Source organism: Maniola jurtina, chromosome 11, assembly GCF_905333055.1.
Source record: "Maniola jurtina chromosome 11, ilManJurt1.1, whole genome shotgun sequence".
Classification (NCBI taxonomy): domain Eukaryota; kingdom Metazoa; phylum Arthropoda; class Insecta; order Lepidoptera; family Nymphalidae; genus Maniola; species Maniola jurtina.
In genome coordinates this window covers 14417121-14439156 of record NC_060039.1, presented here as the reverse complement: position 1 = coordinate 14439156, position 22036 = coordinate 14417121, and the positions used below count along the sequence as shown (strand labels likewise).

The following is a 22036-nucleotide window of genomic DNA, read 5'->3' as shown; positions in this document are numbered from 1 at the left end:
TCTGTCTCTTCGTTACGATGCCTTCGCGCATGTTACATCCTTTGAGGGAAAATTACGTGCAGTTGCTGTTGGGACTTGCGGAATCTCTAAAACACGCTATACCTACGTTTCACTCCGACACAAGTATAATATCTTCAGGAGACGTTGACTCTACAATATACATTTGCAAAAATTAATAGGTACCGAATAATAATTTTCCTTCATTTTCTCCGTAATGTTTAAAAGTTCAATACCCATTATTCCCTTTCCAAACAGAGCTTAAATCTAAAATGTATTGACATAAATTAAGCTTATTTCATCGCAAAATTCTCTTAGGATCCTTTCAGACGTGCCACAACTTCAATCACACCACATCAGCAAAAATATATTTATATACTACCCTTCTTTGATTTTTTTTGAGTACAAGTAAGCTTTTGTTTGCTTGGATTTTGAAGTGAGCCCTGCTTGGCTGAAGTGTGGTCCAAACTACATTAAAAAAAAAACATTCGAAAATCGGTCCCAATCCAATATTTTTTGTCGAATGTCGCAAACGCATCGAGTCAAAAGTGTTTTTTTGACGTCTTATTGATCCTGATTCGTGACCTCTTTTATTGTGGTCCGTCTGATTTGACATTGTACCAGGGACGCGCGCCCTTGGTCGAAATCAAAGACTACAGTTGGTCGAAATCACGTTTTATTCTGGCACGAGCTTGGAAGCCCTTTCGATTTAGAGCGGTCAAAGTAAATTATCGTTTCTGAATGCTTAGTATGAGATTTTACATATTATAACCCAACGATGATAGGATTCGAGATCAAATAATATATTAATGTCAGAGTAAAATGGGTCTAAAGTCCCTTTGGTTAAAGTCAAAAATTCAGTACTTGTCCAACGGTCAATGATACAAACATCGCCGCTATGGAGCGCTAAAAACACATCGAGGCGCTCAAACAGTACTTGTGGAAGAGATTTATTTTTAAAAAAAAAAGAATATTAGCCATGTTAAATGACTAATATTCCCCTTTCCTCTCCAATTAAGCGTCAGGCTTGTGCTAGGAGTAGGTACGACAATAGTGCAACGGGCGGGTTGAACCGTTGACCTTTCGGTTTACAGTCCAGTCTTTGCCGGTTGAGCTATTGAGGCTCGTATAGACGAAGTTGAGTTTTAATGCAACGTAACTGAGGTCTATTTTAGTTTTACGCTGATAAGTTATGACGCTTGAATTCTATCAACGTCAGTGTGTTGTGAAACTCATACTAAGCACACTGTAATAGGATTTCGTATGAATGAGCCGGTAAAAGAGACTCGTTATAATATTTTATGTATGAAAATGTATTAATGAAAGCCCGCTCGTAATTTCAGCGTATTTTGTATTGGATCAAATTGGTTATCCATACAGAATTCACAATAAGTTTACAAATGAGGTATAATAAGTTATTAATTTTAATTTTCTTGCTTTGTGGAGGACTTTTTTATAATTGGCTGGCGGCTTCATGCAGTGTAATAAAGCCGTTATTGAAAAATATGTACATTATTAGGGTTCCATATTGCTAAAGAAAAGAAGTGACCCTTATTACATATCACTTCTTTGTCCATTATCAATTGAAAAATATGTACATTATTAGGGTTCCATATTGCTAAAGAAAAGAAGTGACCCTTATTACATATCACTTCTTTGTCCTGTCAGTCTTTGATTTTCCGAGATAAAAGTAGCCTTATAATTGTCTTCGTAAGGCAAACTTCAATTTTGTGCCAAATGTCAAAATCGGTTAATCTTGTCATGCAAAGGTAGACAGGCAGACACATTTGCATTTATAATATTAATATTGAAAGTATGAATGACATATTATTGTTGTACGGGTTCTTCAAAATATATGAGGTTATTGCCTCAGCTCCTCAACCTACAAATCTCTGCTCTCTCATATACACAGGATGCGAGATGTTTTAATTAATAGTTCCGTACCATGCCTCACCCTCAGTGCGTTAGTTTGAACGCTTGAACTCAACTAGCACAACTCCTGGTCTAAGAGGTTCTGGAACTTCTCGAAGAGGTGCTTGTTATTTGGAGTTTTGGACGCGGATGATGTCGCGGGTATCACTTAGTACATTATAAATACTCATTTTGTTTACTGGTTGGTTAGATTGGTTAGATTTTTAGGTTTTACTATCCCGCTAATTTGGCTAGTCTGGCTAGTACATGGCTCAATTCCAAAACTACAGTTTGTTGATTAGTGAACGAGGTTACGTAAATTAGATTTTTTATACACGCCACAGCAAAGCTATGTATAACAAACTGCAAGGTTATTTTTAAAAATTGTTTTGAATTGACTAAATAAAATAAAATAATCTATTTATCTAATGAAGGTAGTTTTATAAAATCGGTATTTGGCTCATCCGATGTCATACTATCTGTTGCTGGAGGCTAACAAGAGTAAAGTTGCATGTTTTTTTGAAGATTTTGAGTTTAGTCTCCCTTTGAGATTCGGATCAGTAATTAATTTTTTATATTAAAACTCTCAAATAACCTCTGCGCGTTGGATTTGTGTTCCTCGGGTAGGTTTTGGGAGGACATTCCAATAATTCGTTAAAAGTAATTAAATATTACCTGCTTTTCTGAGTGATGCTTATCAAACTTATCTACATCGACAAACTTTTAGCTTTATAAAGCAGCCCGTTAATTTTCTTACTAGCTCTACGTCTAGTAAGGCAACCGGGACGTCTATGTAATTTTGAGAAAGTACTTTCCGGTTTAAAGTACTCAAAGTACGGTATCAGTGAAGTAAATTGCGAATGTTTCAAACTAGGTACGAATACGTGTATTTCTACTGCGCTGTGAACCGCTGACTTGAGATAAGACCCCTTGCAGGCTACAATGTAGGTATTTCTACCCTATTCCTTGTCTGTTTAGTAATTCAACTGCTACGGTGAAGGAAAACGTCGTGAGGAAACCTTTACACCTGAAAGTTCTCCATAATATTCTCAAAGGTGTGTGAAGTCTGCCAATCTGCACTTAGCCAGCGTGGGGGAGGTATTCTGTGAGGAGACCCGTGCTCTGTAGTGAGCCGCCGATGGGTTGATCGGTTGATCATGATGATGATGTTGTTTAACTATGGCTGATAAGATCCTGGGTTCGATTCCCCGGTCTGAGCAAAAATAGATAGGTATTCCCCGGAGTTAGGAAGGTGGCGGTGTGCCACCGTGTTAGAAGCATTTAAAGTCATCCTGTCCCGCAAAGTCCTGCATTCATTAGAAACATTATAAATAATTAATTAATTAGATATTAGATCTAACTACCGTTTGAAAAAAATCTTTTTATTTGGGTTAGCAAATCTGGCATAGCATAGCTATAATAGTATGACGTACACATCCACTAAGAAAGGATCTAAGAAGGATTTCGAAATGCAACTCCTGAGGGGGTAAAATAGGAGTTTAATTTGGTAGACCACGCGGACGAAGTCGCGGGCATAAGCTAGTATGATATAAGTAATCAAAACTCATGTTCATGTAGTTGTAAGGTAAGTACGAAGTCAAACGAAGGAATTGAATGCAGGAAACTCATCATAAAATATCCAAGTTTTCATATTAAGTTGCCGATACAAAGATTGAAAATAAATTGCAATGCGGTCGCAGCCTGCTACCCGCATGCACCTGCATGCTGCATGGGCATGCCTGTATCAAATGTAGGATCTTGCAATTCCGCATCTTATCTGAGTTGCATGTAGTCGTACACTGGTAAACAAATTGAAATGCGATACAGAGATTTTTGCAGTAGGTAATGTTGCCTACAAGAATTCTTAGATATTGTAATTGATTTGTCTGGTGAAAACATTTTTTATTGAAAGGTTACTTCTTTATAGGCTGCTGTGGCCAAAATTTGGTCGGGCGCATAAGGGATGATTCATGCTAGACTGTGCCGGCCCGAGCCGTGCCACGTTCGAGACGCGTCCGACGCGACGACGATACACGAATTGCAGTTTTGTATGAAGGAAGAAACGTAACGTAGACGAGGCTCGTAAGACATGGCCCGGCCTGATGTGATCTCACTTTGTTTTTACGCAGATACAAGTTAGATCTTGACTGCAATCTCACCTGGTGGAAGCGGGCTAACATAGACGGGGTATGGCAGTTTTTACTAAACCCAAACCCCTTTGGTTTCTACATGGTATCGTACGTACTTAATCGCTTGGCGGCAGGGCTTTACATTTTCTGAACTGTTTATCTCGGACACGGCACAGCTCGGGCGCTCAGTCTAGCAGAAATCATCCCTTATATTATGTTTGTTCATTATACGCATCTGGGGCGATTCCCTTAAGCTGCGAGCGATGTGTCCCGAGTCATGTTATTCCAATTTATGCCGCCCTCCGTCGGATTACGTCACTGGCATTAATTGCGCGTAAGCCTCCGTGTTACGATACAGCGGGCTACTATATGATTACACTATAAACCCCTGTAGTTGGTGTGGTAATGTGAATTGATTTTCAATTTGACGGTTTATCAGGCCTAACTATAGGAAAAATTTCGAGTTTCTCGAAGAAGGCATTTGTTGTTTGGATGCTTACTTTTCCTATGTACATGAAGTAGCGTGGAAGGAAGTGCAATGCACGACGTATGTGTAGTGGGCTGGTGAAGATTGATCATTACACACACACACGTCTGGACCAATGTGTCTATGACCTCGTCACGCCATCTGCACTTTGATATGAACCGCACTTTATGTCCTAAAATCACTGTAGTTAGACATAAAGCCTTTCAAAAGTCCGTAGAACGTGAAAAGAAAGAGCTTTGAACGTTTAATCCTCGTGCGATGCTCCGGAGGTTATCGCAAGACGGCGAGCTCTTTCACGTGAAGCGATCCTTTCACCTTCACAAAGCCGTGTGATCCTGCATTGATAGACGGGACGTCTATAGGTGTGTTTACCTTTAACCTAACATCGCTTTACACTGCGTCGAATCTTAATTCAAGGATTTCTTCACATGTCCATGTCACTACCCGAATTTATATAAATGCGAAAGTGTGTGTGTTTGTTTGTGTGTCGTCCAATCATGCCGCAACGGATTAACGTGGTTTTGGCATAGATACAGTTAAAGATTTGTATGTTTAATCCTTGAGTTGTAACTTTGAAACTGAATATTTTAACGGAATCTGAAATACTCCAGGCATACCTATCTCCATTCCATCAGCCTGTAGGCATCCACTGCTGGGCATAGGCCTTTCCAAGAGCCCGCCACCAAACACGGTCGTTCGCTTTCCTCATCTACCCGCTCCCGCCACCTTCTTCAGGGCATCGGTCCAGCGGGCTGGAGGTCGTACCTATCTAAAAAATTCCAATGTGTTTGATTGGTTAGTGCACAAATGAGAGCCAACCTATAGTGCGTGACTGTTTGAGGTGGCAACCGGGGTGGGAACGTCGCCCGCAGCGGGTTAGAGCGAGGGCTGTGCGGGATGTGCGGGGCGTCCCCTCGCCTCATACGCCGATTGTCATCTCAACCTGTCACGTACTATAGGAGTGTTTGGAGTGCACTACAAAATAACCTCTCTTAAAGACTGTTTTAAGATCTCGCTTCGAAAAAAATTCTGCTATGATAAGGGGTGAAGTATGTAGGGGACAGGGAAGAATAGGGGGTGAAAGAAGGGAGGCGATCGTGTCATATATGCGACCTGCGAAGGAAATTGATGTCACCCTGGCTCACCTTTGCATATCAATGCTGAGCCATTAAGCCTTAGAGGCCGGACTAGACTGCGGGATTTGATTAAAATCTATTGTACTTTTATTCAATTGTTTTGTTATAGAGGTATGCAGGTAGGTGTACACTCTTATCAAAAAACAAAAACGATTTCCGACCAAACGATCTTTGGTATTGTTTTGATTTTTAGGGTTCCATGTTTCCACAGTAAAGAGGAACCCTTAAGGATCACTTCGCTGTCCGTCTGTATATCTGTCATGTCTGTCAAGAGTCGCCAAAGATATCAAAACCTGTAGATAGGGTACCTAGTACTTCCCGTTGACCTCGAATCATGGCAGGTAGCAATATCTTACAGCACAGGTGAAGGTAAAAATCTGAACACCATGTGGTTACATCACAAAAAGATTTAAAGTGTTATTTCTTGTACGATGGTACGGAACCCTTCGTTTGCGAATCCAACTCGCACTTGACCAGTTTTTTGATACGAAAAGTGAAGAATAACATCGTCTGCATGCCTGAGAGTTCTCTGTAATGTTCTCAAAGGTGTGTGAAGTATGCCAATTCGCACTTGGCTAGCGTGGTGGTCTATAGCTTACCTAAACTCTTCAAAAGAAGATTCGTTCTCAGTAGTGGGCCGTCAATGGGTTGTGACGATGATTATAATCAAATTTCGCACAGATTCAGTGCAAACAGAAATGGAATGGCTACTCTAGGGAAATATGCAGTGTAGTGTAACAAATGGAGGGACATTTACAATATAAAATGAACGTATAATACAGCTATTTGCGCTTACAACTGAGAAATTGTTCGTTTTAGCAGAAACGGAGCTTTGTATTCCAATAGACACCTAGTTGATGCCCGCGACTTAGCCCGTGCGGATTTCGATTTTCAAGAATCCCGTTGGAACTTTTCGATTTCAGGACAACTTCTGCCGGTAGGGTGGTAACTATCCTCGGCTGAAGCCTCCCACTAGATCATACTTGTAATTTAGAAATTATACAATTCCAAACCCTGCCGGAAATCGAACCCGGGACCTCCCAATAATAAGACCACAGCGCTTATCACTGCGCCAGGGAGGTAGTCAAATAATGCCACATAAGTAATGCTAGTACTTGACTACTGCAGCGTTGATTTTCAGGCAGAGCCCTGGTGTCACGACCTGACGACGAAACCTGACCTTCGTTAGCGTTTCCTGATATTTACAGAACAGACTCGCTTTTCATTTTCATCAAACGCTCGTACAATCAGTACACGTTGGCTGTCATCTAGTTTGCATAATGTTGTCATGCGTCCTTCAGCGAGGCAATAATGTTCATTATTTCCTGTGGAGTATCTACTTACTTCATTAGGATTAGTTCAGTTGAGAGTGCCATGTTTGTATATTATTATTATGTATGAATGTATTCTGAGAAAGAAAAAGACAAACGATAACAATTTTATGATAGTACTATCGAAGCATTACTTACCCAATTTCCGATAGGTGCTTCATAGCCGTGAAGTCTGGCATCAAAAATAATTTCCCCGAATAAACCATAATTTCCCGCGCAATCGCCATCGAACGAGGAACTATAAAAGATAATGGGTGCTTCCGTATAAATTGTAGTGTTCCGCACTAGCTATCAGATCATAACAGTTAGGATTCCTAGCGAGCAGCGGGATTTGTAGTCGATTGAATAAGGAACCTTGTTACCAACTATACTTTCCTTCACCGACTTAACACATAATTCTTCACATAATTGCAGAAATCTTCTTTTCCAATTCGGAGAAACGCTTAACAGGGCTCTCTCCGTCACTCGCTTCATACAATCGTAGTTCCAATTTAATTTGAATATTAAGCAACCAAAGTCCATGAAATTTTGCAGACATATTCTAGAAACTAATATCTGTGTCTGTGGTGTTTTAGATTTTTCTAGAAATATTATGTAGTTTTAAAATTACAGGGGCTCAAAGATTTGTATGAAAATTTTTAAGACCGCGTAACTTTGAAACCGAATATTTTAACAGAAATCTGGAAAACTACAGACATAGATATTAGTTTCTAGAGTATATCTGCAAAATTTCATGGACTTTGGTTGCTTAATATTCAAATGAAATTGGAACTACGATTGTATGAAACGAGTGACGGAGAGAGCCCTCTTAAAGATTTTTAAGTGATTTAACAAAATTGGCATTCCGCAGAAGAACATGGGATGGTTTTATCCTGAAAAATCAGAGAGCTCCTGAAGGCTTTTTAAAAACCAAATCCACGCGGATGAAGTGGTAATCTATACGTACCTACCTACTTACATACCTATAAAAAACTAATCGACTGATTGGCTATCGAAGCACAGCCTAAACCACTGGAGTTAGAAATCTGAAATTTTGACAACAGGTTTCTTTTATGACGTAGGTGCTCAATTTGAAAGGATTTTTGTAATTTTCACCTCTCAAGGGGGTTAAATAGGGGATTTAAGTTTGTGTGAAAATCCGTCTTGTTGAAGTTTTGAAAATTCTACCGTCTCACTGATTTCCGAACACTCCACTCGAGCAAAGTTGGGCAGCTCAGATAGAGAATATATTATATATTTTGTATTACATTTGACGCAAATCGACCACTAACCCTTTTATATGTCGCGTATCACACGAACGTTATCAAATGCAGGAACATTTGACGTGTTCGGAAGTGACGGCGCCTCGCGACGAGGTGTGAGGGAAGAGGGACCCGTTATCTGCTTCACTGAGAATTCACCTCCAATTCCTACTATTTGTGACTTTTGTGTCGAATGATAAAAGGAATATACATTTTGGAAATCATGTCACAACATCGACGTTGCTTAAATTTTCATTACCGTTAAAAATTCTCCTTTTTATCCTATTTTTATTATTAGAGGTAAATAACCTTTATGTGATTCCCATTTCATTGATTTTAGGTAAAAATCTTTCTAGTATAAAATTCAGATCACATCACACTAATATCACACTAATATTATAAAGGCGAAAGTTTGTATGTGTGTGTGTGTGTGTGTGTGTGTGTGTGTGTGTGTGTGTGTGTGTGTGTGTGTGTGTGTGTGTGTGTGTGTGTGTGTGTGTGTGTATGTTTGTTACTCCTTCACGCAAAAACTACTGGACGGATTTGGCTGAAATTTGGAATGGAGGTAGATAATGTCCTGGATTAGCACATAGGCTACTTTTTATCCCGGAAAATCAAAGGGGTTCCCACGGGATTTCGAAAAACCTAAATCCACGCGGGCGAAGTCGCGGGCATCGGCTAGTTAAAAATATACTTTTTGCACCGCCGACTTCCGACGACTCGTTTGATGTCGTCTTGTGCGCCTTTTTTTACACCCGACCCAAAAAGAGGGATGTTATAAGTTTGACGTGTGTATCTGTGTATCCGTGTATCTGTCTGTGGCATCGTAGCTCTTAAACTAATGAACCGATTTTAATTAAGTTTTCAATCTAGTTCCTGATAATAATCTCAATTCTAGTTACTTATATTACCAATAGGCTCATTACTACTACTACTGCTCATTCGAGGTAGAGGCAAGTTTTTTCTGCACGCGGAATTCAAGGATTTATTCCTGACCTTAGAAAAATATCAAGCAATGCAAACTGCTCACAGAAATAATAGAGACGATTTTTCTCATCCAAAACGTATCCTATCCAAAGTGCTCGAGTTCTAGAGAAATTGCCATACATTTGCTGACTAATCTAGGCGATATTTTGTGTGTTTCTTCTAAAATTTTCGTCCATTTCATTTACGATAAATTCTATACTTAGATTAAATTAACACTAAATACGATAAAAACTAAATTGTTTATTAACATTTATTTTTTCATTTTTTTATATATTTTTAAGAAAATTTATTATTATAAGTAACATGTTATTATTTAAAAAATGAATTAGTATGGTGATAGACATACTATTATAATGTATATTATGAATGTGTTCGAGGTATGCCTTCGCCACTCGCCACATCTGTATAAACGAAGCCTAAGATTTCTCTACCTAGTGATAATGGATTCAAATGTTCTAATATGTCATATTACCTACTTATACCTTTTTTTCTTTTTCTTTATTAATTATGACTAATTAGTATTTTTATTATAATTTAAGACATTTTTGTACATTGCAAACTTTTTTATTGTTTAATAATTATAATTTTTTAATTTCTCTTGGCACAAGTTGTGACACCTAATTAATAAGTTATGTATCTAATAACGTGTGTGTGTGTGTATATATATAGATTTAAGAATGTATTGATATTATAATTTTCTGGTGTCCTAATAAATAAATAAATAAATAATGTACTTATAATAATTTACTTTTTGTAATAATACTTTTTTTTTTAATTTAGGCTGACTAACGCTTGGCTGCTAACTTTCTGGCGAGTGCTTGCCTAGAAGATGCCTATTCACTCTTGACTTGAAAGTACCCATATTAAAATTGGAAGGAAAGTTGTTTACCTACTTGGATTTTAGTTTTTTTTTTTTTGGTTTTATTTCGACAACATTTAAGCAGTCCCAGTCCGATATCGACGACCTCTCTGGCGCAGTGGTAAGCGCTGTGGTCTTATTCGTGGGAAATCCCGGGTTCGATTCTCGACAGGGGTTTGGAATTTCATAATTTCTAAATTTCTGGTCTGGTCTGGTTGGAGACTTCAGCCGTAGCTAGTTACTACCCTACCGGCAAAGACGTGCCGCCAAGCAATTTAGCGTTCTGGTACGATGCCGTGTAGAAACCAAAGGAGTATGGGTTTAATGAAAACTGCCATACCCCTTCCAGGTTAGCCGGCTTCCACCTTAGACTGCATCATCACTTACCACCAGGTGAGATAACAGTCAAGGGCTAACTTGTATCAATAAAAAAAAAGTTCAAGTACAGTGTGTGGTACTTACAAGTGAGTACAGTCAGCAACAAAGCTAGGTTTGCTAGGTACAAGCGACTATGGACGGGTGCAAACTTGGCTTTGTGGCTGACTGTACCTGCCTACGTCATAATAATAATTTTATTAAGTACTAGCTGATGCCCGCGACTTCGTTCGCGTGTATAGGTTTTTCAAAAATCCCGTGGGAACTCTTTGATTTTCCGGGATAAAAAGTAGCCTATGTGCTAATCTAGGATATTATCTATCTACATTCTGAATTTCAGCCAAATCCGTCCAGTGGTTTTTGCGTGAAGGAGTAACAAACATACACACACACACACACACACACACACACACACACACACACACACATACAAACTTTCGCCTTTATAATATAAGTGTGATAGTGTGATGTCACAGCTACTAAAATTTCCAATAATACACTATTTCGATACAGACCACAACAAAGTATGATGTGGCAGTTGTGTGGTTTTGGAAATAATTATGACAAACTGTTGAGATCGATTCCAATTATTATGATCATAACATAATGTGGTATATGTATATTAGTACGTAATTGTGCAGACCCGTAAGCATATCACCGCAGTTAATTGGATGCCTTTTCACTAGGGAGGTACGAGGATACCTAACGAGGGATTTGGGTGAAACACAGAATGCAGAATAGGCATAGAAATGGTAAAAAAGTAAACCACAGAACTGAGCTTATGGTTAAAACATACGTTTTTGGCATAGCCGTACAGTTCAATTTGCTTTGAAATTATTTCTGTACTAGCTGATGCCGATTCTGCTTTCGTTCCCGTGGATATAGGTTTTTAAAAATCCCGTGGAAACTCATTGATTTTCCGGACTAAAAGTAGCCTATGTGTTAATCCAGAGTATTATCTACCTCTATTCCAAATTTCAGCAAACATACATAGGTAGGTACATATCCAGTAACATACATACAAACTTTCGCGTTTATAATATTAGTAGGACTAGTGAGTAGGTATAGCTAAAAGTCAATGATATTCTGTCCCCAATTCACTTTTTAGGAAAGTTAAGTTAGTAGGTCTAATGAGAGACTTCGGCTGTGGTTAGTTACCATCCTACTGGCAAAAATATGCGACCAAGCAATTTAGTGTTTCAAAATGATGTTGCGTCCAACCAATCAAGGATCTGAACAAGTGTAAATTAAATAACATCCCCGACAAGTGAAGGTTACAGTAACTAGAAAAAAGCTGATAACTTTCAAACGGCTGAACCGATTTTCTTGGATTGTAGCTAAAAACATTCTCGATCAAGTCACCTTTCAAACAAAAAAAAAAACAAATTTATATCGGTTCATTAGTTTAAGAGCTACGATGTTACAGACAGATACACACGTCATTATAAAACCCCTCTTTTGGGTCGGGGGTTAATAAGTGTAAAAGGAAAAACTAACTGAAGCTCTATCAACGCACAGCTTAATGTACCTGCTGGACGGATCGGGCTGTTTGGCACGCAGATAGCTATTATAACGTAGACATCCGCTAAGAAAGGATTTATGTCAATTTTTGATAATTCAACCCCTAAAGGGGTAAAGTAGGGGTTTGATACATTTTGTGAAGTCCACGCGGACGAAGCTAGTCATCAAGAGAAAGAGGAATAGTCGGTATTGCACTCTCCGAGCTCAATACATCTTAAATGATATGGCTGGTGTTGACACCTCCGCCAGGACAGCGAATTCGCATGAATATTCGATAAGACGCGATCGGTGAAGAGGCTCCGGTATAGCAAATACATACATAATTCTTGGCTTTGCATACAGAATATACAACACGACTAGGTGAATAATCTCGAAATAGACTATTGACGTTCTATTTATGTCGGTGTCAAAAATCCATACTTAATGTTATAAATGCGAAAGTGTGTCTGTCTGTCTGCTACCTTTTCACGGCCCAACAGTTTAACCGATTCTGACGAAATTTGGTACCGAGGTAAATTGCGTCCCTGTAATTGCCATAGGCATTTTATCCCGGAAAATCAAACAGTTCCCACGGGATCTTTAAAAACCTAAATCCACGCGGACGAAGTCGCGGGCATCCTCTAATAATAAATAATTGAAGAGGTCATGTGTTGAATTTGATAGTCTATAACGGAAAAAATTAAGTTTTTTGCTGGTTCTTCTCAATAGGAAGGTTTACTTAAATAAAAATTTATTCTATCCTCTTCTATTATATTCTAAAAGCAATACATATTATAATGTATTGCGTATCATCTTATATTAGCATACTCGTATGTTAATGATTGTCTGCCTTTTCACTTTTTTAATTTATAGACAAGAGCTTGGCTGCAATCAAACCTGCTGGCAAGTGATGATGCAGCCTAAGGTACCATACACACACACACATACACACACACACACCACTACCAATCAACCATACGATGACAATGTGACATTGACTTTTCTGGTAAGCGGTTTTAACTCTATGCGTCTGCCCCAACGGTCTGCGACAGACATGGCTTGCCAACTGCCTTCAGCTTGATAATCTGCTGGGCTGTGTCAGTTACTTTGAACATCGATTCTGTCACATAATATGAGCTGCCCATTGCCATTTCAGCCTTGTAAACCTCTAGGATACGTTCATTGTTGCTGACTTTGGTTCTCCAGCGGCTTACCTAATTTTGGATTCGTATATACCTCAGAGAGACACCTAACTAATCCCAATATGAAACCGTAGTCAATCGGAAGCCAGTCTGAAAGTGAAAGATAAATGTTCACCGGAAGTAGGTCAATGAACGAGCATCCCAATTTAGCAGGTTATAATGAAATTATTTCATCGTTTGTTTACTGAAATAACTTCAGTATCTGCCGAGTTTGGAGCATTTTGGTTACTGTCGAGGCCAAGTTTTAAGAAGGGCGATTGTTTTCATTCAAAGTTAGGATCTGAGTGCCTTTTGTTTCCGACGTTTGGGCTCGCCAACTTCAACCTCAAACGTTTCATTTTAATTTATTATATTGAATTCATAGAAAAACCTGTGATAGCCTAGTGGTTAGAACGTTCGGTTCCTTATTGGAAGTCGGGGGTCGATCCCGGGCACAGACCTCTAACTTTTCAGTTATGTGCGTACTAAGCAATTAAATATCATTTGCTTTAACGATGAAGGAAAACATCGTTTGGGAACCTGCATGCTTGAGAGTTCTCCATGTACTCAAAGGTGTGTGAAGTCTGCCAATCCTCATTGGACCAGCGTGGCAGACTATGGCCCGAACCCTTCTCACTCTGAGAAGACACCCGTGCTCAGTAGTGGCCTGGAAATAGGTTGGATCATGATATTAAATTATATCAGTGCGCCCTACCGATTTTGACTCGCGGTGCCTAAAAATGGACACCAATGAAAATATTACTAAGATTACAAATCGCTCAGTGCATCTATTAATCTGTGCTATTTTCGCAAAAGATTCGCACGGAGCCGCTGGATTCGAGCGATACAAGACTGTATGGATGATGATGCGTGTGGATTGTTGAAACCCCTGTCTAGCAGTGGATGCTATTGGTTGACAATGACGACGACGGCTTTGAAAATAGCTATCCAGCTCTTCAACTTGAAATTAGTGGGAATAAAAAATTACAATAAATGACCATATTCAAATCAGTCAAGCCAGAAGCAAAAAAATTGCGAATTTACCTACATAGACGGTACTTACAGGTTGAATTGATAATTTTTGATTGGGTTCTGAATCTTTAGAGGAAAATGGAATCCTTATAGGCTACTTCGTTGTCTGTCTGTCTATCGTGTCTGTGAAAGACCCGTCATGGAAATTATAACCATAGAGTAGGTACTTCCTGTTGACCTAGAATCATGAAATTTGGCAAGTAACACTGACTTAGGAACAAGTAAAGAGAAAAATCTAAAAACCGTGAATTTGTGGTTACATCACAAAAAAAGGTATCATTTCTTGTACGATAGTACGGAACCCTTCGTCTGCGAGTCCGACTCGCACTTGACCGGTTTCAATAACCGAAGTCGGTTAAATAGTTTTAAGTTCGCAAACCAATCACTAGTTATTGCTCGATATTATGAACGGATTAACCGGTTCTAAATGGCGCAGCGATTTTGCGGTCGGTGTATTATGAGGTTCGTTTTACGCAATTACCTACTGTAATAATGGGAGGTTCATATCGTTCCAGAAGCTGGATCCAGCAAGGAAGGCATATCTTGTAACTAATCCTCATCATCACCCAATGCCGGCTCACTGAACACGGGTCTCCTATGGAAAGGAGAACAGTTTGGCTATAGCCTATCACGCTGGTCAAGTGCGAATCAAGATCATGTAGGATTCTCAGGAATACAGGTTTCCTCGTCATGTTTTCCTTCACAGTGAAAGCAAGTGAAATTAATTGCTTAAACGCACAGAACTCCGAAAAGTTAGAGGTGCGTATCTAGGATAGAACCCTGGACCCTCCGATTAGAAGACCAACGTCTTATTCACTAGGCTAACACTCTTGTCTGTAAAACCTGTCTGTTAAACCACCCATGAACTGTGATTGTACCTCAGCATTTACCTATTAAGCTCACTATAGATCTCATCCATATTAATCTGTTCCAATGTCTATAAATAAGAAAATTCTATGTCTGTCTGTCTGTTACCGTTTCACAACCCATCAGTTTAAATGATTCTGACGAAATTTATTACAGAACACTTGAATCCCGGAGAGGGACAAAAGTATCCTGGGAAACCAAAGAATTTCCGCAGATAAACCTAAATACACGCCTAGTTTTTAAAACATTGAGAGAGTCATGTCTGGTAAGTTCAAAAGAATGAGGAGGTGCAGTATCCCTGCCTACTAGTATTAAAAATGCGAAAGTGTGTCAGTTTATTACGCTCATAATTATTGTTTTAGGAATAACGCCGAAGTTTACTGTACTAGAATTAACCACTGTTTAAGAGCTGCCGCCGAGTTTCTTGCTGGTTGTTCTCGGTAGGAACGGCATTCCGAACCAGTGGTAAATTATTTGACGATTCAAAAGCACTTGTAAAAGTTTAGCTGAGTAAAAATCTATTCTATTCTATTCTATTCTATACATTAGCTAGAACCGCTTGATTAAAACTCTGAACTGGAATGCTACTAGCATCATGTGAATCAGCCATTATTTCGAACCACGCTTTCAATGTTTGTTCCAAAGCATCGCACAGTAATCACGTAGGCCGTTAACATTTGGAGCCACTAGTATTTTGGAGCCACTCGTGTTTTGGGGCCACTCGTATTTCCAGCGAGCACTGACTATCATGATTATGGAAACCACAGCAAACGGCCTTTGAAATAGGTGTTCGTAATACAAAACTATACCTACCTTAACCAGATTAAAGTTTAAAAGTAAAACACATTGTGGGAAAGCGAAAGGACACCACAATATGTCTCCACTACCCATATAATCACCACCCGTATTATTACCTACTATCCATACGAAAGATACGGAACTTTGTTGATTTATCCTTCAATACGATGAAATCCACGCGGCTGAAGTTGCGGGCTTCAGCTAGTATTATAAATACAAAAGTATGTTTAATTGTTTGTTGGTATGTCCTTTAATCTGGCTCCGACGGAGCAACGGATCGGAAAAAAAAAATTGGAGACCCCCTCGCCACTTTTTTGGATGTACCATCCGTGAGGTCAATTTTTTTATAATTATGTATAATTACGAATCGATTGACACCTCGTTCATTAAAATCGGCTCAGTAGTTAAGGAGCTACGGTTGATCACACATAAATACAAACCTACATACATATACACATACATACATAACATTCATACATACATAAATACAAACCAACATTCATACATAATGTGCTAAAATCATAACCCTTCCTTTTGGCTTTGCCGTAGTCGGGTAAAAAGATAAATATAAACATTTTACTACATAAAGAGGAGAAACTTGGAAACCTAGCAAAATCTTATCCGTGTTGGGACTGAAAAATAGTCAGCGATTCGGAGAGCTTACGGGGAAGAATGGGCACTATTTTTCTTACACAAAAGGTGCTTTTATATTCAAAGTGTCTATGTTTTAACTGAAAAAATGTTTTACATTCGCCGTTTTATCAGAGTTCCGTACCCGAAGGTATCAACGGGACCCTATTACTAGGACTCCGCTGTCCGTCCGTCCGTCTGTCTCAGCGGGCTGTATCTCGTCAACCGTAATAGCTAGAGAGTTGAAATCTTCACAGAATGTGTACCTACCTATTTCTATTGCTGCTATAACAACGAATAATAACAAAAATTTCAAAATGGTCACCATAAAAAAAAAAGTGTTATTTCTTTTACGATGGTGCGGAACCCTTTGGTGCGAGTCCAACTCGCACTTAACCGGTTTTATCGAAACTACTGCATTTAAACGTCTCTACATTTTGTATTTCCACCATTTTACACATTGAAATAAATGTGCGTGGCATGTTGTAGTGATCGTCGCTTTTACACAAGATTTTTCTATAAACCAGATTTTCTATACGTGAATGTTTATTGCTGAGTTAGTTTAAAAAAAAATCTTACTTATTTTCCATGACCTCGTCCGCGTGCGTTAACGTTTCGTTTGTAGAAAACCATATGATGATTTGAAATTCATTGATTTTCAGCGGAAAAACCGGTCAAGTGCTAGTGGGACTCGCACAAGAAGGGTTCCGTACCATTGTACAACATATTTTAACATTTTTATTTGCAACACTGAGAGTTAATTACAACAGCGCCATCTATATAATATGATTTAGTAAATTAACTTTTTCGTGAACACATTTTTTTGTGATGTAACCACAAATTCACGGTTTTTGTATTTTTTTCCTATACTTCTGCTACAAGACCTGCCTACCTGCTAAATTTCATGATTCTAGGTCAATAGGAAGTACCCTATAGTTTCTTAACAGACAGACAGACATACTTTCGCATTTATAATATTAGTTTGGATTGAACCTAGGCGCAATCTAGATCTGTGTAGGTAAGTAATTGCACAGTAATTGTCACTCGGTTGTTCGCGCGTTAGATAATGAGCTCCTGGCGGCGCTCCAGCGCGACGCAGCACTCCGATAACGTGTTTACACCTTGCCTCCAATTTACTGACCACTGCATGCCCACCACAGACATGATTTTATATCTTATCTTAAATTCTATTTTTGTACAATTTTTGGTTTCTGCAGTGGTTTGAGAGAGCTTATGCCAGCTCAGAACAAATAAATGCCTAGTACAAAGTACCTAAATTATCTTTAGGTATTGATTAAAAAGAGTCGTAAAATGCGAGTCGGGCTGGATTCCGTACCATCATATAAAATATTTTAACACTTATATGTGCAACTCTGCAAGTTAAAACGGACAGCGCCATCTACTTCTATGTATAATATGATTTAGTAAGCTTCACGTTTGTGAACACATTTTTTTTTGTGATGTTACCACAAATTCACAGTTTTTGGATTTTTTCCTATACTTTCGCTATAAGACCTATCTACCTGCCAAACATGATTCTAGGTCAATTGGAAGTACCCTATAATTTTTCTTGAGTGACAGACAGACAGACAGACAACCAAGTGATCCTATAAGGGTTTAGTTTTTCCTTTTGAAGTACGGCACCCTAAAAACCGTCAAGTGCGAGCCGGACTCGAACACAAAGAGTCGTGTCCTACGAATAACGACACTGTTGCAAAAGACCTACTTTTCAGGAGGAGCATTATTGTGTTTTATTGTAATTCTATTAGAAGACAAACCAACACACTTTCTGGAATTTTACGTCATGCAACACACTTCGATGTTGTGTTCAATTTAATAAAAAATAATTTAAAAAGTTCAGTTTAATTTCAAAATAAAAAAATTTATTGACCACTGCGTGCCCATGACAGGCATAGTAATAATTTTATATCTTATCTTTTGGTAAAAAAATTTGGCACTATACCGTGGTTTGAGAGTCGTAATAAAAATTAATGTTGTTTGTTCATATTGTTATACGAATATGTTCGCGCATTGATCATCTGATTCAATTGAAACTTTGTACAGTTGTTACTGGCGCTTGTTGTGGTTTATTCTCCACCAGCTAAAGTCTATCGAGGTAATGGCCACCAAGCACCAACTTGTAAGAGTAGGTCTTGCGCCTGGCTCTTCTCGGTAGAAAAGGCATTCCAAACCAGTGGTAGATGCACTTATTCAAAAGTATTTGTGCAAGTTTAATTGAGTAAAAATATTTTGAATATTGAATTTTGGTGCGCATCTCTGCACTTTTAATAACGGGCCATAATGGAATATCTCAGCTTTATTATTTAAAAAAGAAAAAGAAATGCGTTTAATTTTCATAAATTTCATTAATAAATAAATACCACGGCAATATTTATGTTAGCACAAGCAAGTGAATTTCCTCGATTTACAATCTGAAATCTTTCAATTTTACGTGAAACAATTTTTCCGCAGCGAAAGATGCCTCGGTCCGCATTGTAAACGTTGGTGCAGCTGATTGTGTCCCCACACTGCACATTTCTCTCCACGCTCGAGTAAGCATTCACAGCGCAATGAAGCTTTTTTCAGACGTATTGAAAGACAGAAACGAGAAAAGATTTTCCTAGAAATGAATTTGTAAACAGTTAGAACGTATATAGAACCAACAGGCTGATTGAAGAATTCAGCTGGGCTGGGCAACATTTTCAAAGCTACGTCAGGTCTTCGAATCGTCGATACCTTAAGAGTAGGGTCTTCAATGAGTGTGTCCATCTTGTGATGACGTATGGAGCAGAAACTTTTTATTAAAATATTGCTTTTTAACCAGGCATGGTTAAAAATCTACTGTTTACTAAGCTAACTAGACTAATCGCCACTTACTCTTATCCATTGAAGAGTTCTGCTCTATATCTCCGAAGATATTCATCAGATCTTCACCAAACTAAAATGGGACCACCACTGAAGTATGACCTACCAAACAGAAAAAGTATTATCAAAATATACAGTCGAATTGAGAACCTCCTTCTTTTTTTAAGTCGGATAAAAAGTTAGAGGTCCCGACACCGAGATAAAAATGAGCAATCTCGACTAGGAGACTGATGTCGTAACCTATCACTTAGGTACTTCTTCATAACTAGGTATCTAGGTATTCCTATTGTCATTATCTAATTGTGGTGGATCACATTCCAGACAAAAAATGCTTAGGTACACATTACAGTATGAGTGTTTTATCAACAACTCCATTGATGATTATATTATGCTTCTTTCTTTCCATTGGATACAAGTCCCATTTTCCCATTGAGCTATTGAATCCAAACCATTATGCCTTGCTATTTGATTTATAGCGAGTAGGTAAATAAGAAAGCGACGACATATGGACGTTGCAGAGTGACATCCAACTAAGCACACTCTTCGGACGTGAGAGGAATCTATTTAAATGTTTTCTTAAACTTCCATTGCATTTGCTAGGGAAATGGCAATTTCATTTTGTTGATTCTCTCTCCATCTCAGCGTTGTACCTATTCTTCATGCTAAATACCTACGCATAGAAATATTACCTACTACCCATATTATAAATGCGAAAGTGTGTTTGTTTGTCCCTTCATATTGCCGGATCGACGTGAATTTTTTGGATAGATATATTTAAATACCTCGAGAATGAAATAGGCTACTTTTTATCCCGGAAAATTAAAGAGTTCCCGCGGGATTTTTGACAAGCTAAATCTACGTGGTCGAAGTTGCTGGCATCATCTAGTTCGGAATCACACTAATATTATAAAGGCGAAAGTTTGTATATGTGTGTGTGTGTGTGTGTGTGTGTGTATGTTTGTTACTCCTTCACGCAAAAACTACTGGACGGATTTGGCTGTTTGGAATGGAGATAGATAATATCCTGGATTAGCACATAGGCTACTTTTTATCCCGGAAAATCAAAGAGTTCCCACGGGATTTCGAAAAACCTAAATCCACGCGGGCGAAGTCGCGGGCATATCGGCTAGTAAGTATATAACTTTTATTCGGAGCGCTGTCCTTACAAACGGAGTTTAATACGGTCTGTTTGAACCCACCCGACTTTTTATCAAGTATATCAAAGTACAAAGGTAGTTTGAATACTGGGGAAGACACAGGATATGTTTGGTCACGAAATATTGAAAAGTTGCCTCGGGACTTTAGAAAAATAGCAGAAATATTGCAGAGGAAGTCGCGGGCATTGTCCATTTTACATAATTAAATTTGTTAATATAAATTATGCTATGTTCTTATCAAATCATCTCGCCACGATTCAGCCAGTTTTCTTAAGACACAAACTTCCGTTTCCTGAAAATAATAATATATTCAAATAGATTCAAAGGTGAGGTCTTAAAAGAGCACTTTCGTGCCGTAACTCGTGTAATAATGAAATATTCAATGTTCTCTTCAAGGGGGACCTTAAGCCCTCGGGTTATATTGCCTCAATAGTTGCTAGCGGTGTTCTAAGAGGCTTGCTTTACAATTCAAATTATACGCAAGCTTTTCTGCTTGTAATAGCCGCGAGTTTAAAAATTAAAGTATTTTAATTATGTTATTATTAATTATACTTATTAATTTAATAGTTCTGGATGAAAAATCTCATAGTTACTAGTAAATTTTTTTACCATTAAGAAAAAAAAATCCTAGGCCTCTTAAGAATCCTCAGACAATCTTGATGGAGAAAGCTATACTTGGAGTTCCTCTACTTGATCAAATCAGAAATGTATCAAATGAGTACATATTATTATGTAGTGATATTATCTTGTGCGATGGTAAGGAATCCTTCGTATGCGAGTCCGACTCGACCTTGACCAGGGTTTTTTTTGGTATTTTGGTCAAATAAAGGACCAACAACGCGCAATGGAAATAAATTAATAATATTTATATACATTGCGCGTTCTTGGTAACTTTGCAGTGGTCGTTCCATTAATGAAACAGGCCACTCAGAGTTAGTACATAACAAGGGACATAAAACGTACCTTTTTTGTCACATTCGTTTGCGTTTCAATGGAGGTCCCGGGAACGCAGCTGGGGAGGGATTGAGAGGGTCTCAGCCCCGGCGTGTTTGCCTCATGCGGTCGGGAATACCTTGTTTTAATGACATACAATTTACGAAGTCAACTTTTTTCGCTAACATCGCCGACATATTTGGGAATATTTTGGAGAGGAACGACATAACGACATAAATGTTTATGATATAATTAACAAGACTTGTTTGTCAAGTTATACATACTTATAATACTGGCCGATGACCGCGACCTTATACAAGGTGTGACCAGCACGCTAGCAAAAAGGAAAGACAGCTGATAAAATTAATGAATACTGATAAGGTACCTTAAAATACGTGAAAAACTTTATGAAAATCCTGTATTTTTTAAAATTTCACAATATATATATTGCAAACAAAAATCTGATTGACGCTAGAGGTCAACGAACGTTACGTAAATAGGTCAATTCCGCATCGCAGGCGGGGTATTGACCCGAGTTTTGCACGCTATTATATTGCGGGTTTGAAAAATACTTAATCACTAAAACTACAAAATAAGGCAAATGGTTAGTGGCAGTGGAT

At 38.4% G+C, this 22036-nt stretch overlaps 1 long non-coding RNA gene across 1 annotated transcript; it reads right to left on the bottom strand.

Annotated features, from left to right (window-relative positions):
* Window positions 1–962: 962 nt before the first annotated feature.
* Window positions 963–21864, bottom strand: LOC123869873. The gene is made up of 3 exons (XR_006796968.1): window positions 21854–21864; window positions 13595–13600; window positions 963–1120 (listed from the first exon to the last, which is right to left on the bottom strand). It is a non-coding gene; the product is annotated as an uncharacterized LOC123869873 (long non-coding RNA).
* Between the last annotated feature and the right edge of the window lie 172 nt (window positions 21865–22036).